At 43.4% G+C, this 27,060-nt stretch overlaps 1 protein-coding gene across 3 annotated transcripts in view; it reads left to right on the top strand.

The window, feature by feature from the left end:
• Nucleotides 1-27,060, top strand: part of ARHGAP42 (Rho GTPase activating protein 42) — a 326,179-nt gene that overhangs the window by 154,111 nt on the left and 145,008 nt on the right. The window lies entirely within an intron of this gene.

Genomic DNA, 27,060 nt, shown 5'->3' on the forward strand with positions numbered 1-27,060 from the left:
CACCTATCCAAAACTCCCCCCCAAGTCCTCATTGTTACAAACAAAACCTTTCCCTTACCCTTCCCTTTACCCTTCCCTTCCCTCAATAACCTCCTCCCCCAGAACTTATACCACTCAACTTATAGTCTCCTACTCCCTCTCTGTATGAGAAAGGGGAACGCGCTGTCGCAATCCCAGCAGTGGCTCAAAAGCCGACACCTATCCCCAATAGGTTTATCACTCTCCTACGGTCGTTCCTCCCCCCGCCCTTTAGAAACAGAATATAGAAACAGTTGCGCCGCCAAACACAACTTTAACACACATGAACCACATATTAGATTCCTCTAATAATATATCAGAATCAACCAACAACTCAAATTTCCTCCCCTCCCAAAACTATCACAATAGTCAGAAGTTCACTTCTGAACCTCCTCAGCGGGTCTTTTCTGCTCCAATACGTTTTGCATTCAAATCCAGCCAATGAGACACCTCTTCAGGATTTTGAAAAAAGTGGACCTTTTCCATGGCCACCACACGCAGTTTAGCCGGATACAGCATAGAATAAGTCAGACCCAGTTCACGTAAGCATCTTTTAGCCTCTCCGAACTTCATCCTGAGCTTCTGTACAACTGTGGAATAATCAGGGTATATAGATATTCGGTTGCCGTCAATAGTTAATTCCTCCATATTCCTGGCTCTTCTTAGTAGAATATCCCGGTCTCTGTAATTTAGGATTTTGGCTAGAAAGGTCCGTGGGGCGGAGCCAGGGGGTAGAGGTCTGGTCGGCACCCGGTGAGCTCTCTCTACCGCAAATAATTTAGTGAGATTGTCCCCTCCAACCTTAGTTTTCAGCCATGTCTCGATAAAATCAGTGGGGTTGTTTCCTTCTGCCTTTTCCGGCACACCAATAATTCTCAAATTGTTCCTGCGCGAACGATTCTCCAAATCATTAGTTTTAGGCTCCAATTCGGCAATGCGCTGGACATATTTTTTCTCTCTTTTTGCCAGTTCAGCAATCTGATCTTCTGCACCTCCCACACGTTCCTCCAGCATTTCAACTCTCCCCTCCATCTTGTGCATAGCCGAGCGAAAAGAGGCAACCTCCCCCTTCAGGTCATCCACCTGGACAGTTAGAGTTGTTAATGCAGTCTTACAGAATAGTACTGCAGAAAATATATCTTTCAGGGTCGGCTTCCCAGCCCCATCATTGCTCACAGATCCCATTTGTGCTGCATATTCCTGAGTTGGCTCAGCTACTACATTCAAAGAATCAGTCCTCATAACTGGTACTGTAATAGTTGTTATGGGGGAACCGCTCACCATCCCCTCTGCCTGTGCCCCAGACCTCACATCCATTCGCTCCCCTGAGTCTCTCTCTTCTCCTGTTACCTCTCCACCGGCTTCCTGCACCAGCCGTTCTGAGTTTTCTGCCCTGGAAAACTGTTCCAGCCGGGCGATCACTTCAAGCCTCCTCTGATAGGCAGCGTCTGCTTTTGCCGCCTCTTCTACAGCGCTGCCGGCGCCATCTTGGGAGCGCGTGCTGCCCGCCATCCCAAGCTCTTTTTGCCGTCTGCGCGTCATCCCGCTGTTTTCTCGCAGTGCTGCTGGCTCCCTCCGCTCCCCGGACACTCCGGAGCTCCTTCCCAGGTACTTGGCGTTCGGCGGCGTCTCTAATATTACCGGTTCACCGTTCGGGCATCAGGAGAGGTCCGGCACACGTCCTCTCACATCTCCTGCTAGGCCACGCCCCCCGCGGCTCGGGTGGTTGGTGGGGCAGCAGCGGCTCGGGTGGTTGGTGGGCGGCAGCTTGGGTGGTTGGTGAGGTGGCAGCTCGGGTGGTTGGTGAGGTGGCAGCTCGGGTGGTTGGTGACACATGATATGCGTTCTATATGTGAGTGGCACATGTTATGAGTACTAATCAGTGAGTGGTGCATGATGTGAGTATTCTGTGCGAGCAGCACGTTATTTGAGTATTATGTGTGAGTGGCGCATTGTAGGAGTATTATGTGTGAGTGCCACCAGTGTGCCACCTATGCACTGTGTGAGTGGTGCATGAGAGGAGCCTGCACACACTTGTTGCACAGGGATTATCCACAGTCTGACTTTGCCACAAATCTGTTTGGCCACTGACATTGAGATTTCCAGTGGTTCATTCCGCAGCTTCACACAAATGTCCTTATCTGGTTAATGAGGGAAACTGCTTTAATTCCCGTGTTCGGTAGTGATTGTGGCGTGGCCGGCAGGGACACATCCTTTGTACCAGGCTATGAGGATCTCCCCGCTAATGCTTGCCGTTCCATCACTGCACGACGTTCGGCTGTGTCATGGAGCTAATGCAGCAGAAGAAATTTATAAATGGCCCGTCCTGGAAATACGGCTGTTTGGATTCTTCCCATCGTAGCTCAGGTCCCTTCTGTGGCGTTATTTAATGTTGCAGCGAGACACAATAACTTCATGATATGATTGTGAACTCAGTGATAAGAGGTTTAATCATTCCGCTCGTCCCTGGGGGACCGGACTGCCGAGCAGCCATGCAGTAAATGTATATCTGAGAACAACTCAAAAATATCCCTCTTTTCATTCTTGTATAATATGATGGAGCGATAGTCTGATCCCAATACCGCTATCTATGAGAAAAGCTGACAGGCGGCAAAAAATATCACTGACTCTCCATAAATCATCGCTCTGTGATTCCTTAATTCGGCCATAATTACTCTTCAATAATGAATATTCTTTAATATGCAGAGGAGAGTTTGCTACACTTGAAATGTACCCCCCCCCCCCTCTTAGCAATGACATTCGAAAAAAAACCCCCAAATGCTGCAATTGGCTTTATTTTGAGGAAAATATGAAATGACACATAACACCACAATACATCACTCCATAACACTTGTACATCATCGAAGCAGTCAATGTCGGACTGGGGTGCCAAGTAACCAACTCCAGGGCCCCACCACTTTTCAGCTACATGTGACATTATCCTTAATCACAAATTTATGTAGCAATGAACTGGGTACTTTGTTAAAGGGAACCTGTCACCAGAATTGGCAGATATGAGATACTGGCACTGCCTTTCAGGCCTGATATACGGTATTCTATAATGCTGTATATGTGCCCCCAACCTGACCTGTAAGAGAAGAAAAAGAGCTTTTATAACACTCACCTGTGGGGTGGCCCGGTTCGAGGGTTGTCGCTCTTCTTGGTCCGGCGCCTCCCTTTTTCCTGCAATGCCGTCCTCCTTCTTGCTTCATGTGGATGACACGTTCCTTCGTTATCTACACAGTCTCCTCGGCATCGCACTTCTGCGCAGGCGTACTTCTCTGCCCTCTTGAGGGCAGAGCAAAGTACTGCAGTGTGTGGCATGCGTCAGGGCCTCTTTGACCTTTCCTGGCGCCTGCGCGCTGCAGTACTTTACGTTGCTCTAGTCATGGCAGGAGCACGCTGCTGGGGAGACTGTGTGGATGACATAGGACGCGTCATCCACACGAAGCAAGAAAGAGGACGGTATCGCAAGTAGAGCGACACCCCTCGGACTGGACCCGCCCCACAGTTGAGTATAATAAAAGCTCTTTTTCTTATCTTTCAGGTCGGATTGGTGGGTTATATACAGCATTATAGAAGGTGATGGACGTATCTCATATCTGTCAAACCTGGTGACAGGTTCCCTTTAAATAAATAAGATGCCGCTTTTGTCTGTACATCGGGATTCAAGGATATTGTGCCAAATACGGCTCATATAAGATGGTGGTGGCCCACTCTTGCACAGGGGACCAGAAGAGGATTCTCCTCCATAAGCCAAGCTTATGGAGGAGAGGATCTTGGAGGATGTAGTAATGGTAACGTCAATCAGGGGCGGGCACGGTGGTTAAGCACAGGAGTGAGGATAATAGGGTCATTGGTGCCCTGAAAGTTTACTGGCTCTGCTTGAATGGCCTCCAGTGCATGCCGCTCCTTTTTAGTTGTCTCTCCGGGTGCTGTACAGTATGTCATATAGCTGGGTATTTCACAGTACTTAAATAAAGCTGTGGCCATTTTGACAACCAAAATATTGTGTTTTGTGTATTTGTTCCAGTGTCTAGGTTTACTGTAGTTATGGTTGTTTTTAAGATAGAATCATAGAATGTTAGAGTTGGAAGGGACCTCCTAGGTCATCTGATCCAACCCCCTGCTCAAAGCAGGATTCACTAAACCATCCTAGTCTGTCCAGCCTCTGTTTGAGGACTTCCATGGGAGGAGAACTCACCACCTCATTGATCACTCTCACTGTCACTGTCAAAAAGTTTTTTCTAATATCTAATCTGTGTCTCCTCCCATTCAGTTTCATCCCATTGCTTCTAGTCTTTCCTTGAGCAAATGAGATCCTTCTACAATGTGACACCCCTTGAGATATTTGTAGACAGCTATTAAATCTCCTCTCAGTCTTCTTTTTTGCAAGCTAAACATTCCCAAATCCTGTAACCGTTCCGGTCACCATTCTAGTCGTTCTTATCTGAACTTTCTCCAGTTTGTTGATGTCTTTTTTTAAAATGGGGTGCCCAAAACTTGACACAGTATTCCAGATGAGGTCTGACCAAAAAGGAGTAGAGGGCAATAATGACTTCACCTGATCTAGAATGAATGCTTCTGTTAAAACATCCCAGAATTCCATTTTTGCTGCTGCATCACACTGTTGACTCATGTGCAGTCTGTGATCTATTAGTATACCCAAGTCTTTTTCACATGTGCTGTTTCTTAACCCTATTCCTCCCATTCTGTATATGCTTTTTTTATTTTTTTGCCCAGATGTAGAACTTTGCATTTTTCCTTATTAAAAACCATTTTGTTAGTTGCTGCCCACTGCTCCAGTTTATTTATATGATTTAGATGGAGTGGGGTCCGTCCCATATCTAAAACTCAATGGAGGCCACACTTTATTTTGCTCAAAAACAGTGTTTACAAAGTACCCTATGTTATTTATATGCACTATTGCTTTTTACTTACTTGCAGTAGGGTATTATTATTACTTATTGTTATAGCGCCATTTATTCCATTGCGCTTTACATGTGAAAAGGGGTATATATAACAAAAAACAAGTACGATAATCTTGAACCAAAAAAGTCAGCACCTGGTAGAGGAGGAGAGAGGACCCTGCCCGTGAGGGCTCACAGTCTACAAATATATGTTGATTTTGTTTCTATCTTAGGAATTGTATGTTTAATTGCTCTTACATGTAGCACGTATGCCAACTTATACTCCGGTTCATTTATTTTGTTTTTACTACATATATGCTTTATACCGTTTGGGCATAGAATCAATCTTTCCTCTAGAGATGAAGAAGGGGAGATTGTGAAGTAGGCATGAGACGGAGCCTCCTGAAACGAGTTGTGTTAGTGGTACCACTGGAGAGAGACAGTCATGATCGGGGAGGGCATAGGACAACTGATATACGTAATAGACATTAGTCAATGACTGGCAGCCACATATAAGGTGCGGAATATGATAGAAGACAATGGAAACTCTCCTGCCCTGGCGTCTACTAAAGAGTGAAAAGGCAGTAAAGTTTGGAGCAGGAGTTGGGTCAGGGCAGTTTGCCCTAGTTTGTACAATAACTGTAAACATTGAAGCAAACCTGCAGCTGTGAAAACCATTAGGTCTGTATAGATTTTAGGCCCCTAGATATAAAATGGCATTCGTTAACAAATCAGCATGGTTCTCCTGTTGAAGAAGTTGGTTCAACTTCGAAACGCATTGAGAATTAACCGCATGATCTAATCCTTCACCACATCCTTAGAATTTCTATAATTCAGCACACTACTACTCCTATCCTCCACCAATTATACGCTAACAAGTAGCAGAGTTGCGAAAAATATGAGTAACTAAAACACCAAGAAAGTCGAAGATCCAATTTACAGTAGTAGTAGTGATCGGTGGCAGCCGTTGCAGTGGAGTCTTGTAGTAGTCAGCGAGCTATAGGTTTCCTGTGGATGAAAAACAGGATGTCCAAAGTGTCCTCTACAGTAAATGTAGAAACCCCAGGGTCTCCTGAAGGACGCAGCTGGTAGGACTGGTTGCCTTTTTTGGTCAGTGTCGTCCATGGTCCACAGCTGGTTGTATTGATGAGCTCATCCCTGCGTGGGCCAAAATCCTGTGATTCTTTCTATCTGTCCAGTCTGTTAAACATTATTCTGCTCTAGTGCCCCCTGACCTCCACTCGAATTCTCCGCCACATCAAAGGAAGTCGAGACATATTTACGCGCCATAGAAATAGCTGAAACATAATTTGGTTTTCTGTTTGAATGATATTTAGTAGCTGTTCACATTTTTTCACTGATATTGATATTTTTGGTTAAAATGGAAGAATTGAAGAGTAAAGATAGATTTTGTTAAAGAGATTTTTACAGTCAACATGAAGGCATAGAAACCTATGTTATGAGGCAGAATGTCTCCTTAGGGTTCACGGCACAACTGTGCATTACTTTGTTTGCTTGAGCGATGGGTTTTTACCACCCTGTTTACACAGGTAGACCACATAATAATATGTGCACATAACAATCTGTAATAAATAGTTCAGTACTCATAGGCTGCCATTATTTTCGGCAGCACAACTTCTGTTTGTATGTGCTGCCTAGAACAATAATCTTTTAAGCAAGCCCAAAAAAATAATTTAATTTGATGAACAAGCATTTAGCTCCTTTGTCGGGTGATCAGCAGCCTGTTTGGACTGCACAATTATCAGGAAACAAGTGTTCTAGGAAAGCTTGTTCCTAATAATGGTGTAGTCGGAATGCACCTTTAGCTTTGTGAAGGCCTCCGAAGTTTGTCTAAGAACAATAGGAATCAAACAACATTATGAGAACCAAGGAACACACCAGACAGGTCAGGTATAAAGTTGTTGAGAAGAGTAAAGCACGGTTAGGTCATAAAAAAATAGCCCAAGCTCTGAACATCTAATGGAGCACTGTTCAATATATCATCCAAAAATGAAGGGAGTATAGCATAGCTGCAAACCTACCAAGACATGGCTGTCCACCTAAACTGACATACCAAGCATGGAGTGTACTAATTAGAGAAGCAGCCAAGAGGCACATGGTCAGCCTGGAGGAGCTGCAGAGATCCACATCTCAGGAGGGATAATCTGTCCACAGGACAACTATTACTCACAAATTTGGCCTTTATGGAAAGAGTGGCTGGAAGAATGACATTTTTAAAAGCAAGCCATAAGAAGTCCCATTTGCATTTTGCAAAAAGCCTTGTTGGGGACTCAGCAAGCAGAGTTGCTCTGGTCCTATGAGACTAAAGTAGAATTTTGGGACCTAAATGCAAATTTCTATGTGTGGTGGTCAACTAACCCTGCACATCACCCTGAAAATCCCACCCCCACTGTCAAACATGGTGGTAGTAGTGTCATGCTGTGGGGAAGCTTTTCTTCAGCAGGGACAGGGAAGCTGGCAGGAGTTAGAGAAGATGGATGAAGCTAAATGCAGGGCCATCCTGGAGGAAAACCTGTTATAAAGAGGCTGCAAAAGATCTGAGGCTGGGGCGCATGTTCATGTACCTGCCGGGCAATGACCCTAAACATACTGCCAGAGCTACAATGTATGGTTTAGTTCAAAGCATATTCATGTATATGAATGGCCGGCCTAGTCACGGTCCGCACCTAAATCTCATTGGTAATCTGCGAAAAGACTTGAAAATGGCTCTTCAGAGACATCTTTCAATCTCACTGAGTGAGAGCGAGCGTGCAAAGAAGAATGGACAAAAATTTCAGATTTATTAAATCTTTAGAAAACTATGTATCATTGCCTTTGCAATTCACAGATACTTGCCACTTTGTGTTGGTATATCACATAATATCCAGATAAAATGCATTCATGTTTGTGGGTGTAATGTGAAAAAATGTGGAATATATATTTACTTAATAATTATTTCACTTGCTAACTTCATTGAACTGTCTCTGACCCCCTGGAATCATCTCTGTTTACTCTCCTAATCCTTATAAGATCAGAATCTAAAGCTGCTAATAATATGCAGCTATGATCATTCATTAAAGTGAATCCCCCTGCCGGGCATTAGTTCAGATTAATAAATAATCTGCTATGTATTAAATGTAATACAGCTGCTGCTTTAGTCTTATCAGCGTCTGGACAGAATCCCCTCGGCTTCTGCTTTTTTTCTCTGCATTAGGTCTTTAGCTGTTTGAAATAATAGAATGACTTAGCAAATAAGATTGGATGGGAAATGTCAATAATGAATATTACCAGGTATGCATCAGTAGTAATAGAGCTGATAAAGTCTAGTACCGCTCCATCACAGGGACGTGGTTGCTTTCGCCTTGAAGGCTATGGACAAAAATGGAAAAAATATTTTTGCATATGTAAGTGGTTTTCTTAAGTTAATAACATGGCTCTAGGTTTCAGTCTACAATCTTAGTTCCTGCAGTCTATTTTAGAGCACCTGATAAGTACTTTGTGCCTTGATCCAAGTTTCAGATTTTTCTCTTGTGGGAGTGTTCCTCTCTGTAATATACAGTGGCTTGCAAAAGTATTCATCCCCTCAAACCTGGAATTTTGTGTTTTCCTTCCTGGCAACCTGGAATTTCACATTTTTTTTGGAGGGTTTGCATCAGTTCATGTAAAGAAGATGCCTACTACTGTGAACATTTTGGATTTCTTTTTATTGTGAAGCAAACAACAAGCAGGACAAATAACTGAAAACTTCAGTGTGCATAACTATTCACCCCACTAAAGTCAGGACTTTGTAGAGCCTCTTTTTGCAGCAATTACAGTTGCAAGTCATTTTGGATAAGTCTCTATGAGCTTTCCATATCTTGCCACTGGGAATTTTGCCCATTCCTCATGGCAAAACTGCCTCAGCTCCTTCAATTTAGATGTTTTCCTCTGGTGAATAGCAATCTTCAAGTCTGACCACAAATTTTCATTTGGATTGAGGTCTGGGCTTTGACTAGACCACTTCAAAACATTTACACGTTTTCACTTAAATCACTCTAGTGTTGATTAAGCAGTATGCTTAATTTCTTTCTATGATGGAATCCCTGACTGGGTGGATCAGGGAAATGTGGTAGATATAGTATACTTCTATACCAGTAAAGATCTATGAACCAATTATTAAACAACGTGTATTTAAATACTTGGATAAGAAAACAGTAATTAAGCTCAGCCAGCATGGGTTCGTAGCAAACAAGTAATTCCATTCTAATCTAATTTCCTTCTATGATGGAATCACAGACTGGGTGGATCAGGGAAATGTGATTGTTAAAGTATATCTCGACTTCAGCAAAGCATTTGATAAAGTATCTCATACTATCTTTATTGAAAAAATTACCATGTATGGGATTGACAAGGCTATAGATAGGTGGATTCACAACTAGCACAGTGATCATACTGAGAGTGGTACTAAATGGTTGCACATCCAATTGGAAGAGTGTTTCAAGTGGAGTATCATCAGGCTCTGTGCTGGCCCCAGTGTTGTTCATTATTTTTAGAAATGATGTAGATAAGTGAACTGAAGGTAAACTAATCAAATTTGCAGATGATGCAAAGCTAGGAGGGATAGCTAACACTTGAAAAGACAGAAAGGATTCAGAAGGATCTAGATAAGCTTGAACAATGGGCATCAGCTAATACAATGGTATTTAACAGGGAAAAATGCAAGATTCTACAAGAAAAGCAAAAATTATATCTAGAGAATGGGAGGAATAGAACTAAGAAACAGCACATATGAAAAAGACTTAGGTATACTAATAGATCACAGACTGAGCATGAGTCAACAGTGTGATGCAGCAGCAAAAAAGGCAAACACAGTTCTAGGATGTATTAAGAGAAGCAAAGAGTTGAAATCACGTAAAGTAATTATCCCCCTCTACTCCTCTTTGATCAGTCCTCATCTGGAATTCTGTGTCCAGTTCTGTGTATGACATTTTAAAAAAGACATTGAAAAACTGGAGCAAGTTCAGAAAAGAGCTACCAGGATGGTGAGCTGACTGCAAAGTATGTCCTACAAGGAACAGGGAATGTTTAGTTTTCAAAAAAGAAGGCTAAGAGGAAACTTAATAGCTGTCTACAAATATCTGAAGGGCTGTCACAGTGTAGAAGGATCATCCTTATTCTTATTTGCACATGGAAACACGAGAAGTAATGGAATGAAACTGAAAGGGACAAGATACAGATTAGATATTTGAAAAAAAACGTTTTTGACGGTGAGGGTAATCAATGAGTGAAACAGCCTGCCATGAGAGATGGCGAGTTCTCCTTCAATGGAAGTCTTCAATCAGACGCTGCACGGACATGGTTTAGTGAATCTTGCATTGAGCAGGGGTTGGTTCCAACTCTAACTTTCTATGATTCTATGAAAGCCACATGTTCACAGTTGAACGTATGATCTTTATATGAACTGATGGAAACCCTAAAAAAAAGTGAAATTCCAGGTTGTTAGATAGCAAAACACAAAAAATGCTAAAGGGGAGGGGGAGAATCCTTTCGCAAGCCACTGTATAGTAAATAAATATATATTATAATGATGTTTATAGTCTAATAGTTTGCTACTGCAGAAAATAGCTCCTTTTTGCTTCTAAGAAGCCGGCACTAGTTGGATACAAAGGAAGACATTTTAGGGATAAATATTTAGAAATGCTAATGACATTATGAACATCCCGTGTAGTGACTTCAGCTCTGGTTGAGGTCCTGAGAAAGTTTGACATTACAGAATGTATTGGCTTCTCATATACACTTATGTGAGATTGTAAAGCCCGAAGGACAGCTTCATGGTACATGTGTGTTTAACATGGAGGTCTATGGGCAACGAATGCCACTGTATGCAAATAAATTGGTAAGCACAATTCTTTTATTGCAAAGAGTTAAAAATCTGTAATAATGTATTCAAAAGTATTATCACATCTAGACATCCCACCAACAGGAACTTTTATAACCTCCCATTCTACAGCCCAAAACAGTTGGAACACTGTGTAAAATGTAAAGAAAACAAGAATGTGATCATTCGGAAATCTCGTTGAGCATAGATCGGTAGGTCAACGTTGGGCAGTTTTCCATTTTGTTTCAAAAAGTTAAATCATTTAGTATATGATGTCGGCAACACATCTCAAAATAGTTAGGACAGGGTTAATAAAAAGCTGGAAAACTAAGCTGCATGTAATAAAAAAACAACTGGAGGGTATGACTCTAGTCACTACTCAAGGACTTTCCATGAAGCAGGATAATCAAGAGGTTCAGGGTCAGTACCTAGAAGGCTCATAATAGACAAAGGCGTAGTCGGGTAACAGTCCGAGGTCAGAGTATCAGGAAGGTAGTGGATCAAGACAAAGGGGTAAGGCAAACGGATGGTCAAAGGTAAATCCAAGGTCAGCAACGAAGTTCAGAATGCAGCTCAGAGCATTGTTTAAACACACACTAGTTGAGCAAAGCTACAATTGGCAATTGTCTCACCATTCTCAGAGTGTTAAATAGCCCTGTAATCACCCAGAACAATGGCACCTGGAGGAGATCCAACAGACTAAACAGATAGGACAGCTGAGCTGTCATTCACCCTTCTCACTACTTTGCCTTAGATTGGGTGGTTGAGCTGTCACTCACAATCCTGACAGCTCAGTAAGCCCTCGATCCAAAGGGTGGCAGAGCTGTCATTCACTGCATGCATAGGACACCGTGAATGGAAGAGTCATGACAGAGGGTACATTTTCAACTGTGTCACATGATTGTTTATAAAAAAGAGCATGGTAGAGAGGCAGAGTTTCCTAGAAGCAAAGATAGTCAGAGGTTCACAACTGTATGTAAAAATTGTGAAGCAATTTCAGAAAAATATAAGCTACCCTAAATTCGTACTATAAGACAGACCCTCCATTTTATTAAACACTTTTTTTCCTATTTACATCCCCAAAATGTTGGGTTCGTCTTATGGTCCAGTGTGTCTTATAGTCCACAAAATATAGTAACAGCATCAAAAGATTCAGAGATGCTGGAGATATCCATGTGCACAAAGGACAATGCTGATGGTCAATTTTGGATGCTCATGATCAATAGGCCCTCAGGTGGCACTGCATTGAAAACATGCATGATTCTGTTGGGCAAATCACTGCATAAGGCAGGCTTCACACTAGCATTCGGCAGGGCTGCGGATGAAAGCCTTCTTCCTCTGTTAAGCCCTGCCCACTGCTGCGCCTCTTCCTTCAGCTTCATCTACGTTGGCATGCGTCCTGCGCACCCTATCTTTAACATTGGGTAAGCAGGCCATGTGGATGTATGTGGATGCCTGAAGTGGCCACGACCCCTGAGAGAAATACACAAATTTCCAAAAAAACAGAAATTCATCATTTGGCCAGAGAATTAGAGGCCACATGTTAATAAACCCCCTGCAGTCTTTTGTGCAAGGCGGCCCATGTGGAGCAGAAAAGGGCCTTGCCCAAATTTGAAGCTATAATTTTGCAAAATGTCATGTATGGTGATGAATTTAAGATTTTTCTTAAGGAGCCTAGAACGATCCCTGAAAGACAACCACATAGTATTATCTCTCCTCCCCCAAGCATAAGCTGAGTCATCACTCCACCGAACACGTTTCCAACGCTCTAGAGTCCAGTGTTGGTGGCTTTACACTACTACATTTTATGTATGGCATTGTGCTTGGTAACTTCATGCTGGCATATAGTAGCTTGGCCATGGAAACCCATGTTTTGAAGCTCCCGGACGGGGCGCCGTGTTTGTGCTGATGGTATACCAGAGGAGATATGGACTCCTCAGTTATGGTGTGTCAGTCATTGCACAGTGATTCGTCAGTACATATAACACATTTCCTCCAGAGTCTATTGGTGACGTCTTTACACCACCTCATTTGACGCTCGGCATTGTGCTTGGTGATGTATGGCTGCGTGCAGCTGCTTGGCCATTAAACTCCCTGCGGGTGTTCAGTGTTTGTTCTGATGTTATACTAGGGGATGTCTCCACTCTGCAGTAATAGAGTCAGCAGAGCATTGTTGACTTTTCTGACCTATTAAATATTTCTGATAATTATAATTATTTTAAGGGTATGACTGGAGCTGACTTTTGGTAAATGGTATTACAAAGTAAAAAAGCAATGACTGCTTGATGCTGCGTGGTGATGATTAATATGTGACATCAGGAGACCTGGAAGTCTGCAGGAATATCCGATTTCAACAGCAAAAGGAATAAAAATAAGTCTTTTGTTTGCAGATTGAGTAAAATAACAGAAGTTATTTGCGGTGGAAGAGAGTCCAACAATTCTAGAAGTGGAATGTGCTAAAGACCATAACTCGCCATTTCCCGCTAGTAAACAGGGTTTATGACTGAGATTGAAACAGCAGGTGCCCAAATGATCTGTGAAGACAACATTTACTGTACTTATGGGAAATCAAACTTATTTTCACATAAGTTCACAAAGTGAAAATGGAGCAGATACCCCTAGCAACCTTTCACATTTCTTTAAAGTGGAATCTGATTGGTTGCCATGGGCAACTACTCTTCTAATGGGGATTAGTTAGAAAGTCCCCATGTGTCTTTGAGTCAGAAGATTGGGACTTTCATTAATGGTGGTCAATGAATGGTTGTATACACTATATGAAATTATTTTACATCTGATGAACGCAATCTACAAAAACAGAACTTCTTCAGATCTTTCCTGCCTCTTTGCCTTAACCGACTCACCTCCAGCCCCTAGCAACAGACCTGACCAATGGCCCAAGCAACAGGTCCTCCTACAGGCTTTAGAATGGCCCAACTCCAGGCCCAAGTTACAAGCCAGCCTAAAGACTGTAGCAACAGACCCATCTCCAGGACCTAACAATAGACCCGATTCTAGGTCCTAGCAACAAGCTCCCCTCAAGGCCCTAGTAACAAGCCCATCTCCATGCCTTGACAATAGACCCAACACCAGGCCCCAGTAATAGACTCATGTCCAAGCCTTAGTAACTGGTCCACATCCATACCCTGGTTACAGTTCCACATCGAGGCGTTAGTAACAGGCCCATCTTCTGGGCCTAGAAACCGACCCACTGTCGTGAAATGAGGAGTACAAGGGTTAGGCCGGGGTCACACTTGCGAGTTCAATGCGAGAAACTCGCTTCAAGCCCCGGCACTGCCGCCGGCACTCGGGACTGGAGTTTGCGGCTGCGTGTATTTCTATGCCACCGCACGCTCCTTTCCCGAGTCCCAGCGGCAGTGTCGGGACTTGATGCAAGAGACTCGTGCGAGTTTCTCGCATTGAACTCGCAAGTGTGACTCCAGCCTAACCCTTGTACTCCTCATTTCACGACAGTGGGAGAGAATATCTCCTGTATTAATTTTCTGAATTATTTTTTTTACTTACACTTTTCTTAATTTGTATAATCATTACCAGCATTCTTGAAAAAGATGCAACTTAAACGATGATCAAGCTAGATCCAATGCATGCGCAGTAAGGCTAGGTATACTTGCCCCAGCATCATCAGCACAGTTTTTTATGTGCCAGAAGCTGCCAGAAAAGGCACAGCAGGCTGAATTTGGTTGAACAATAAGGACTAGGACAGGAGGCTGCCAAGTGGTGCAGGGGCACCAGAAGACACAACGCCAGTGGGGTAGACCAGCACAGGAACTGAAGATATACAAACAGTAAAGGAATAGTAGCAGCATTTGTAATGTGAACTAGTCCAGAGTAAAGTTTGTAATGCTTACAGCAGACATAGGTTTTACAAGCAAATAATGGATAGTTACTGGCAGCAGATTTGAAAAGGAAACCTTGCTAATGGAGCATTGCTCACATATCAGACAGATGTCGATAGCAATGTGAACAGTCTCTAGATGAGTTTGCTTATGTTTGCAGCAGATAAAGGGTTAACCAGCAGATCTGAGCCAGGAAGCAAATGTGGGTCATAGCAGCAAACTGGAGTTTGATGAGATAATAGCTGAATAAATTGGTTGCACAAACTCCTAGACAGAAGTAAACACAAGGCATATAGTACTTAATGCTCAGACATAAATGTGTCCAAGTTGGCCTTAAAAAGGTTTTGGGTAATGAAATAACTGGAGTTTGCTATGCCACTTGTGAAACCCATCTTGGAGCACCACAATAGACATTCATTGGAGAAAGGAGCAGAGTCCAGCACTGAAGCTGAAACAGATGTTTCCCATCACCTTTCTGCCACCCAATGCTCCACAAAAAAATAAAGTTTATATTTCCCTAATCTGAGTGGTCAAATCCTCTTTTACCCTGCATACAAAGCAAGTCAGCATAGGTGGCACAATGCTGTGACATCACCTTGTAGGCCTAGAATAGCTTTCTGCCTACAGGATGGAGAGTGGTAGAGCTGGGAGTCAATGACTCTCTGCTCTACCAAAGGATGCCAGAATCTGTCCCTTCCTCAGCCCACAATCTAATAAAACACTTGTGCATGCCCTCATCATCTCCCGCCTCGATTACTGCAACAACCTCCTCTGTGGCTTCCCCAATAACTCCCTTGCACCACTCCATTCTGTCCTCAACTCTGCTGCCCGGCTAATCCACCTCTCTCCTCGCTACTCCCCTGCTTCACCCCTCTGCAAATCCCTCCACTGGCTCCCAATTCCTCAACGAATCCAATTCAAACTACTAACACTGATCTACAAAGCCATCCACAACCTGTCCCCTCCCTATATCTCTGAACTAATCTCCCAATATCTTCCCTCATGTAATCTACGATCCTCCCAAGACCTCCTACTCTCCTCCACACTTATTCATTCCTCACATAACCGCCTCCAAGATTTCTACCGAATATCCCCCATCCTTTGGAATTCCACGCCTCAACACATCCGACTATCCACAACCCTCGGATCCTTCAGACGGAACCTGAAAACCCATCTCTTCAGGAAAGCCTACAACCTGCAATAACCCTTCTGCCGCCTCACCACCACCGGAGCTGCCGCCTCACCACCACCGCAGCTGCCGCCTCACCACCACCGGAGCTGCCGCCTCCCCACCACCTGAGCTGCCGCCTCCCCACCACCTGAGCTGCCGCCTCACCACCACCTAAGCTGCCGCCTCACCACCACCAGAGCTGCCGCCTCACCACCACCTGAGCTGCCGCCTCACCACCACCAGAGCTGCCGCACCCCCGACCTTCTGTCTCTTCCCCATTACCCCATAAAATATAAGTCCGCATGGACAGGGTCCTCTCCCCTCTGTACCAGTCTGTGATTGTAAATTTGTTTACTGTAAACGATATCTATAACCCTGTACGTAACCCCTTTCTCATGTACAGCACCATGGAATTAATAGTGCTATATAAATAATAATAATAATAATAATTATAATGTCAAGGAAATAGAAATCAGAGTGTGAAGGAAGCTGCATTCATTGATACAACCACTACTAGAATACTCTTCCTTGTATAGATTATCTCTTTAAATATTCCTCCATTACATCAAACAGCAAAGTAAATTTGTGGCTGGAAAACACATCAGGCTGAGATGGTGGAATAAGGAGTATGAAATCAATTACTTCACAAAGCTTCATCTGAGGGAAATATGTCATCATGCCGCACATTCCAGAATTCTCGTCTGTCGGCTTTTGGGAAGTAGATTAAAGTCTGGATGTCACAAGGCTGACAGTGATCAAGCAGGACGTACCCCGTTAAAAAAGTTTTCCCACGAACAAAGTACATTTTAATTAAAAGATCTTGGAATAATAATAATTTACATAATTGGATGTGTTAAAAAATGTTCCTGTGCTGAGATAATCTTATAAATGTGCCCCTGCTGTGTACTCTGTAATGGCTGTGTCTGACCGTACCACATCTCCTGGGCAGGGAAGGCAGCAAAAGAGTATACAGACATTACAGCATGGAGGATCACAGCTGATTCTTCTTGTGAGGCCAAACATTTCACAATCTGTTTTTAATCAATGTTACTTGCTGTTCTTAGCATTATTTACAGTAACTCCATGGACATAGGAAAGCTAAGTCTGAAGACTCCTTATTGACTTGAATGACTTACCGTCATGGTCATGCTCTGTCATCTGTGCAGAGGTCACTGTGCGGAGAGGGGGTGAGCTGTACCCACCATATTTTTTCTGATAGTTTCCCTTAAGAGTCTGGCTGCTTTCCATTGACATTCGTAAGATGTACAGAAATATCTAGTTTTTGCTCTTATTTTATCTCCGCTACTACCAGGAGTATTTTTTGGTTTTTTTTCTAATTCATCATGTGGTTCCAGTGATAAAGGCCTTTTTATCTAGTTCTACTTTTTATGATAATTACAAGGGGGTGGTGCTCACAGGGTAAAGCCACATTCTCATGCTTAGTATTTTACCTCAGTATTTGTTCCATTCCTGCTTTTGGCTTGCAATCAGAGGAAAAGTATAATAGAAACACGTCCCCACTTCTGCATTTTTCACCAATACTGACCAAATAATGAACGTGTGAAAGTGGCCAAATAATGTAAAACAGCATAAAGACACACCCACAAAGAATCTATGAGTCATGCCCCTTTGTATAGACCAGAAGTGCAACACTAAATAAAAAATACATATCTGGAAACGTATGATGGATGTTAAAAATAAAAAATAAAAAATATAAATAATAATAAAAAAAAGTGGAATACTTGGGAGCAACAGGAATAAAATAAGGGTAAAAACTGCCCACTTTTGACCTTGTGACAAATCCTCTTTATTATTACAGGATTTAGTCCTACACTTCTTGAAGGAGTTGTCCATGCTTGGGATCCAAGTCTGTAGTCACTCTATATTACTGTAGACTTGTGAATCCTCACAGTATGCACAGTGCGCGCTGTGTTGTGAAATTGGATTTTGGGCTCCCCCGGTGGCCACTGGTGGAATTGAACTGGTGTGCATCATCCTCTCTGTTCACCTGTTTCCATCAGGATGTGGGAGTCGCTATTTAGCCTTGCTCCTCTGTCACTTCCATGCCGGTCAACATTGTAATCAGAAGCCTTTCTGTGCATGTTCCTGCTGCTAGACAACTCCCAGCTAAGTTGGACTTTAGTCCTTGTTTGTTTTTGCATTTTGTTCCAGTTCACAGCTGTAGTTTCGTTTCTGTGTCTGGAAAGCTCTTGTGATCTGAAATTGCCACTCTGATGTTATGAGTTAATACTAGAGTCTTAAAGTAATTTCAGGATGGTGTTTTGATAGGGTTTTCAGCTGACCATGAAAGTGCCCTTTCTGTCTTCCTGCTATCTAGTAAGCGGACCTCAATTTTGCTAAACCTATTTTCATACTACGTTTGTCATTTCATCTAAAATCACCGCCAATATTTGTGGGGGCCTCTGTCTGCCTTTCGGGTAAATTTCTCTAGAGGTGAGCCAGGACTATATTTTCCTCTGCCAGGATTAGTTAGTCCTCCGGCCGGCGCTGGGCGTCTAGGGATAAAACGCAGGCTACGCTACCCGGCTACTGTTAGTTGTGCGGCAGGTTTAGTTCATGGTCAGTTTAGTTTCCATCCTTCCAAGAGCTAGTTCTTATGTTTGCTGGGCTATGTTCTCTTGCCATTGAGAACCATAACAGTTTGACCGGCCGAAAAGGGTTAAATTAATTGACAGAGAAAGGAGAGAAAAGAGAAGTCTGCTGAAGATTTTTTTTTTTTTTTTTCCTTCAGTTCTGAGTGTGCTTGTAATTGAATCTCTTGCAAGTCTGCCTATATTGCAGCCTTTCTCTCTCTCTCTCCTTCTAATCCTGGAATGGCTCTGTGTTCACCTGTTTAAAATGGATATTCAGAGTTTAGCTGCAGGTTTGAATAATCTCACCACAAAAGTTCAAAATTTACAAGATTTTGTTGTTCATGTTCCTATATCTGAACCTAGAATTCCTTTGCCTGAATTTTTCTCGGGGAATAGATCTTGCTTTGAAAATTTCAAAAATAATTGCAAGTTGTTTTTGTCCCTGAAATCTCGCTCTGCTGGAGATCCTGCTCAGCAGGTCAGGATTGTGATTTCCTTGCTCCGGGGCGACCCTCAGGATTGGGCTTTTGCATTGGCTCCAGGGGATCCTGCGTTGCTCAATGTGGATGCGTTTTTTCTGGCCTTGGGGTTGCTTTATGAGGAACCTCAGTTAGAACTTCAGGCGGAAAAGGCCTTGATGTCCCTATCTCAGGGGCAAGACGAAGCTGAAATATACTGCCAGAAATTCCGTAAATGGGCTGTGCTTACTCAGTGGAATGAGTGCGCCCTGGCGGCGAATTTCAGAGAGGGTCTCTCTGATGCCATTAAGGATGTTATGGTGGGGTTCCCTGTGCCTGCGGGTCTGAATGAGTCCATGACAATGGCTATCCAGATCGATAGGCGTCTGCGGGAGCGCAAACCTGTGCACCATTTGGCGGTGTCTACTGAGAAGACGCCAGAGAATATGCAATGTGATAGAATTCTGTCCAGAAGTGAACGGCAGAATTTTAGACGAAAAAATGGGTTGTGCTTCTATTGCGGTGATTCAACTCATGTTATATCAGCATGCTCTAAGCGTACTAAGAAGCTTGATAAGTCTGTTTCAATTGGCACTTTACAGTCTAAGTTTATTCTATCTGTGACCCTGATTTGTTCTTTATCATCTATTACCGCGGATGCCTATGTCGACTCTGGCGCCGCTTTGAGTCTTATGGATTGGTCCTTTGCCAAACGCTGTGGGTATGATTTGGAGCCTCTTGAAACTCCTATACCCCTGAAGGGGATTGACTCCACCCCATTGGCTAGCAATAAACCACAATACTGGACACAAGTAACTATGCGGATTAATCCGGATCACCAGGAGATTATTCGCTTTCTTGTGCTGTATAACCTACATGATGTGTTGGTGCTTGGATTGCCATGGCTGCAATCTCATAACCCAGTCCTTGACTGGAAACCTATGTCTGTGTTAAGCTGGGGATGTAAGGGGACGCATGGGGACGTACCTGTGGTTTCCATTTCATCATCTATTCCCTCTGAGATTCCTGAATTCTTGACTGAATATCGTGACGTTTTTGAAGAACCTAAGCTTGGTTCATTACCTCCGCACCGGGAGTGCGATTGTGCCATAGATTTGATTCCGGGTAGTAAATACCCTAAGGGTCGTTTATTTAATCTGTCTGTGCCTGAACATGCTGCTATGCGAGAATATATAAAGGAGTCCTTGGAAAAGGGACATATTCGTCCTTCGTCATCTCCCTTAGGAGCCGGTTTTTTCTTTGTGGCTAAGAAAGATGGCTCTTTGAGGCCGTGCATTGATTATCGGCTTTTGAATAAAATCACGGTTAAATATCAATATCCGTTGCCACTGCTGACTGATTTGTTTGCTCGCATAAAGGGGGCCAAGTGGTTCTCTAAGATAGATCTCCGTGGGGCGTATAATTTGGTGCGAATTAAGCAGGGGGATGAGTGGAAAACCGCATTTAATACGCCCGAGGGCCACTTTGAGTATTTGGTGATGCCTTTTGGTCTTTCAAATGCCCCTTCAGTCTTTCAGTCCTTTATGCATGACATTTTCCGTGATTATTTGGATAAATTTATGATTGTGTATCTGGATGATATTTTGATTTTTTCGGATGACTGGGACTCTCATGTCCAGCAGATCAGGAGGGTTTTTCAGGTTTTGCGGTCTAATTCCTTGTGTGTGAAGGGTTCTAAGTGCGTTTTTGGGGTTCAAAAGATTTCCTTTTTAGGATATATTTTTTCCCCCTCTTCCATCGAGATGGATCCTGTCAAGGTTCAGGCTATTTGTGATTGGACGCAACCCTCTTCTCTTAAGAGTCTTCAGAAATTTTTGGGCTTTGCTAACTTTTATCGTCGATTTATTGCTGGTTTTTCTGATGTTGTTAAACCATTGACTGATTTGACTAAGAAGGGTGCTGATGTTGCTGATTGGTCCCCTGCTGCTGTGGAGGCCTTTCGGGAGCTTAAGCGCCGCTTTTCTTCCGCCCCTGTGTTGCGTCAGCCTGATGTTGCTCTTCCTTTTCAGGTTGAGGTCGACGCTTCTGAAATCGGAGCTGGGGCGGTTTTGTCGCAGAGAAGTTCCGATTGCTCCGTGATGAGACCTTGTGCTTTTTTCTCGCGTAAATTTTCGCCCGCCGAGCGGAATTATGATGTTGGGAATCGGGAGCTTTTGGCCATGAAGTGGGCTTTTGAGGAGTGGCGTCATTGGCTTGAGGGGGCTAGACATCAGGTGGTGGTATTGACTGACCACAAAAATCTAATTTATCTTGAGTCCGCCAGACGCCTGAATCCTAGACAGGCGCGCTGGTCGTTGTTTTTCTCTCGGTTTAATTTTGTGGTGTCCTACCTGCCGGGTTCTAAGAATGTTAAGGCGGATGCCCTTTCTAGGAGTTTTGAGCCTGACTCCCCTGGTAATTCTGAACCTACAGGTATCCTTAAGGATGGAGTGATATTGTCTGCCGTTTCTCCATACCTGCGGTGGGCCTTGCAGGAGTTTCAGGCGGATAGACCTGATCGTTGCCCACCTGGTAGACTGTTTGTTCCTGATGATTGGACCAGTAAAGTCATTTCTGAGGTTCATTCTTCTGCGTTGGCAGGTCATCCTGGAATCTTTGGTACCAGGGATTTGGTGGCAAGGTCCTTCTGGTGGCCTTCCCTGTCTCGAGATGTGCGAGGCTTCGTGCAGTCTTGTGACGTTTGTGCTCGGGCCAAGCCTTGTTGTTCTCGGGCTAGTGGATTGTTGTTGCCCTTGCCTATCCCGAAGAGGCCCTGGACACACATCTCGATGGATTTTATTTCGGATCTTCCTGTTTCTCAGAAGATGTCTGTCATCTGGGTGGTGTGTGATCGTTTCTCTAAGATGGTCCATTTGGTTCCCCTGCCTAAGTTGCCTTCTTCTTCCGAGTTGGTTCCTCTGTTTTTTCAAAATGTGGTCCGTTTGCATGGTATTCCGGAGAATATCGTTTCTGACAGAGGTACCCAATTCGTGTCTAGATTTTGGCGAGCATTCTGTGCTAGGATGGGCATAGATTTGTCTTTCTCGTCTGCTTTCCATCCTCAGACTAATGGCCAGACCGAGCGGACGAATCAGACCTTGGAGACATATTTGAGGTGTTTTGTGTCTGCGGATCAGGATGATTGGGTTGCTTTTTTGCCTTTAGCGGAGTTTGCCCTCAATAATCGGGCCAGCTCTGCCACCTTGGTGTCTCCCTTTTTCTGTAATTCGGGGTTTCATCCTCGATTTTCTTCTGGTCAGGTGGAATCTTCGGATTGTCCTGGAGTGGATGCTGTGGTGGAGAGGTTGCATCAGATTTGGGGGCAGGTAGTGGACAATTTGAAGTTGTCCCAGGAGAAGACTCAGCTTTTTGCCAACCGCCGGCGTCGGGTTGGTCCTCGGCTTTGTGTTGGGGACTTGGTGTGGTTGTCTTCTCGTTTTGTCCCTATGAGGGTTTCTTCTCCCAAGTTTAAGCCTCGGTTCATCGGCCCGTACAAGATATTGGAGATTCTTAACCCTGTGTCCTTCCGTTTGGACCTCCCTGCATCTTTTTCTATTCATAATGTTTTTCATCGGTCATTATTGCGCAGGTATGAGGTACCGGTTGTGCCTTCCGTTGAGCCTCCTGCTCCGGTGTTGGTTGAGGGCGAGTTGGAGTACGTTGTGGAAAAAATCTTGGACTCCCGTGTTTCCAGACGGAAACTCCAGTATCTGGTCAAATGGAAGGGATACGGTCAGGAGGATAATTCTTGGGTGACTGCCTCTGATGTTCATGCCTCCGATTTGGTCCGTGCCTTTCATAGGGCTCATCCTGATCGCCCTGGTGGTTCTGGTGAGGGTTCGGTGCCCCCTCCTTGAGGGGGGGGTACTGTTGTGAAATTGGATTTTGGGCTCCCCCGGTGGCCACTGGTGGAATTGAACTGGTGTGCATCATCCTCTCTGTTCACCTGTTTCCATCAGGATGTGGGAGTCGCTATTTAGCCTTGCTCCTCTGTCACTTCCATGCCGGTCAACATTGTAATCAGAAGCCTTTCTGTGCATGTTCCTGCTGCTAGACAACTCCCAGCTAAGTTGGACTTTAGTCCTTGTTTGTTTTTGCATTTTGTTCCAGTTCACAGCTGTAGTTTCGTTTCTGTGTCTGGAAAGCTCTTGTGATCTGAAATTGCCACTCTGATGTTATGAGTTAATACTAGAGTCTTAAAGTAATTTCAGGATGGTGTTTTGATAGGGTTTTCAGCTGACCATGAAAGTGCCCTTTCTGTCTTCCTGCTATCTAGTAAGCGGACCTCAATTTTGCTAAACCTATTTTCATACTACGTTTGTCATTTCATCTAAAATCACCGCCAATATTTGTGGGGGCCTCTGTCTGCCTTTCGGGGAAATTTCTCTAGAGGTGAGCCAGGACTATATTTTCCTCTGCCAGGATTAGTTAGTCCTCCGGCCGGCGCTGGGCGTCTAGGGATAAAACGCAGGCTACGCTACCCGGCTACTGTTAGTTGTGCGGCAGGTTTAGTTCATGGTCAGTTTAGTTTCCATCCTTCCAAGAGCTAGTTCTTATGTTTGCTGGGCTATGTTCTCTTGCCATTGAGAACCATAACAGCGCTGTCAGGATTCTTCGATGCCAGGAGTGGGTGGGAATGTGATCACAAATATGCGATTTGCATGCATGCGGTCACGTGCCAACTAGACATGCATGGTCTTAACCAATACAATTTAATTGAATGATGCCGGACATGTCTAGTCAGCACATGACTAAAAATAAGCATATCGCATAATTGGAGAATCTTGACAGCGGGCAGTGTGCGTGCTGTGAGGATTCACAAGTCTGAAGTCATCTATAGTGAATGCAGACTTGAAGCCCAAGTCTGGACAACCTCTCTAAAACCACAAATATCAACATGCCCTGAAGATCTCATAGCTTAGGTCTAACGATAATTGGAAAACAGGTACTCCGGTTCCTACAACCTCTGAGTTAATGACCATGTAGGACTAAACCCAGACCATTTTTACCTGCCTTTCCATTTATAGTGAAGGCAGAACCCATCTGACTCTTAAAATATTTAGGCATACAATATGTTTAATGCTTTAACCCCTTAAGCCTCAAGGGTGGTTTGCACGTTAATGACCGGACCAATTTTTACAATTCTGACCACTGTCCCTTTATGAGGTTATAACTCTGGAACGCTTCAACGGATCCTGATGATTCTGACAATGTTTTCTCGCGACATATTGTACTTCATGATAGTGGTAAAATTTCTTCGATAAGACTTGCGTTTATTTGTGGAAAAATTGGAAATTTGGCGAAAATTTTGAAAATGTCGCAATTTTCCAAATTTGAATTTTTATGCCCTTAAATCACACAGATACGTCACACAAAATACTTAATAAGTAACATTTCCCACATGTCTACTTTACATCAGCGCAATTTTGGAACCTAATTTTTTTTTGTTAGGGAGTTATAAGGGTTAAAATTTGACCAGCAATTTCTCATTTTTACAACACCATTTTTTTTTTAAGGGACTACATCTCATTTGAAGTCACTTTGAGGGGTCTATAGGATAGAAAATAACCAAGTATGACACCATTCTAAAAACTGCATCCCTCAAGGTGCTCAAAACCACATTCAAGAAGTTTATTAACCCTTCAGGTGTTTCACAGGAATTTTTTGAATGTTTAAATAAAAATGAACATTTAACTTTTTTTCACACAAAATTTACTTCAGCTCCAATTTGATTTATTTTACCAAGGGTAACAGGATAAAATGGACAAAAAAGTTGTTGTACAATTTGCCCTGAGTATGCCGATACCCCATATGTGGGGGTAAACCACTGTTTGGGCGCATGGCAGAGCTCGAAAGGGAAGGAGCGCCGTTTGACTTTTTAATGCAAAACTGACAGGAATTGAGATGGGACGCAATGTTGCGTTTAGAGAGCAACTGATGTGCCTAAACATTGAAACCCCCCACAAGTGACACCATTTTGGAAAGTAGACCCCCTAAGAAACTTATCTAGATGTGTGGTGAGCACTTTGACCCACCAAGTGCTTCACAGAAATTTATAATGCAGAGCCGTAAAATAAAAAATCCATATTTTTTCACGAAAATGGTCTTTTCACCCCCAATTTTTTATTTTCCCAAGGGTAAGAGAAAAAATTGGACCCCAAAAGTTGTTGCGCAGTTTGTCCTGAGTACGCTGATGCCCCTTATGTTGGGGTATACCACTGTTTGGGTGTATGGCAGAGCTCGGAAGGGAAGGAGCGCTGTTTGACTTTTCAATGCAAAATTGACTGGAATTGAGATGGTACGCCATGTTGCGTGTGGAGAGCCCCTGATGTGCCTAAACATTGAAACCCCCAAAAGTGACACCATTTTGGAAAGTAGACCCCCAAAGGAACTTATCTAGATGTGTTGTGAGAACTTTGAACCCCCAAGTGTTTCACTACAGTATATAACGCAGAGCCGTGAAAATAAAAATTATTTTTTTTCACAAAAATGGTTTTTTAGCCCCCAAAATGTTTATTTTCCCACGGGTAACAAGAGAAATTGGACCCCAAAAGTTGTTGCCCAATTTGTCCTGAGTACGCTGATATCCCATATGTTGGGGTTAACCCCTGTTTGGGCACACGGGAGAGCTCGGAAGGGAAGGAGCACTGTTTTACTTTTTCAGCGCAGAATTGACTGGAATTGAGATCGGAGACCATGTAGCGTTTGGAGAGCCCCTGATGTGCCTAAACAGTGGAAAACCCCAATTCTAACTGAAACCCTAAACCTAGCCCCAACCGTAACCCTAGCCCCAACCCTACCTCTAACCCTAGCCCTAATCCTAACCCTAGCCCTAATCCTAACCCTAGCCCTAACCCTAATGGAAAATGGAAATAAATACATTTTTTTAATTTTATTATTTTTCCCTAACTAAGGGGGTAATGAAGGGGGGATTTGATTTACTTTTATAGTTTTTTTTAGTGGATTTTTATGATTGCCAGCCATCACAGACTAAAAGGCGCTTTTTATTGCAAAAAATAGTTTTTGCGTCTCCACATTTTGAGAGCTATAATTTTTCCATATTTTGGTCCACAGAGTCATGTGAGGTCTTGTTTTTTTGCGGGACGAGTTGACGTTTTTATTGGTAACATTTTCGGGCACGTGACTTTTTTTATGTTTTTTTATTCTGATTTTTGTGAGGCAGAATGACCAAAAACCAGCTATTGATGAATTTCTTTTTGGGTGGGCGTTTATACCATTCCACGTTTGGTAAAATTGATAAAGCAGTTTTATTGTCCGGGTCAGTACGATTACAGCGATACCTCATTTATATCATTTTTTATGTTTTGGCGCTTTTATACGATAAAAACTATTTTATGGAAAAAAATAATTTTTTTTGCATCGCTTTATTCTGAGGACTATAACTTGTTTATTTTTTCACTGATGATGCTGTATGGTAGCTCGTTTTTTGCGGGACAAGATGACATTTTCAGAGGTGCCATGGTTATTTATATCTGTCTTTTTGATCGCGTGTTATTCCACTTTTTGTTCAGTGGTATGATAATAAAGTGTGGTTTTTTGCCTCGTTTTTTTTTTCTACCGCGTTCACTGAAGGGGTTAACTAGTGGGACAGTTTTATAGGTGGGGTTGTTACGGACTCGGCGATACTAAATATGTGTACTTTTATTGTTTTTTATTATTATTTAGATAAAGAATTGTATTTATGGGAACAATATATATATATTTTTTCTTTATTTAGGATTTTTTTTTTTTTACACATTTGAATATATTTTTTTTACTTTACAACATTCCCCCAGGGGTGGGACATCATGTTATAGGGTCAGATCGCTGATCTAACACTTTGCACAGCACTGTGTCAGATCAGCGGTCTGACATGCAGGGCTGCAGGCTTGAGCAGGTTCTGGTAAGCCACCTCCCTGCAGGACCCGGAAGCAGCCCCGCGGCCATTTTGGATTCAGGGCCTGCAGGGAGAAGAAGGTAGGAGACCCTCGGAGCAATGCGATCACATCACATTGCTCCGAGGGTCTCATGGAAGCCCGCAGGGAGCCCCCTCCCTGCGCGATGTTTCCCTATGCCCAGGAACACTGCGATCATGTTTGATCGCAGTGTACCGGGGGTTAATATGCCAGGGGCAGTCTATGACCGCTCCTGGCACATAGTGCTAGATGTCAGCTGCTATAGTCAGCTGACATTCGGTC

Source organism: Ranitomeya variabilis, chromosome 3, assembly GCF_051348905.1.
Source record: "Ranitomeya variabilis isolate aRanVar5 chromosome 3, aRanVar5.hap1, whole genome shotgun sequence".
In the NCBI taxonomy this organism is placed as follows: domain Eukaryota; kingdom Metazoa; phylum Chordata; class Amphibia; order Anura; family Dendrobatidae; genus Ranitomeya; species Ranitomeya variabilis.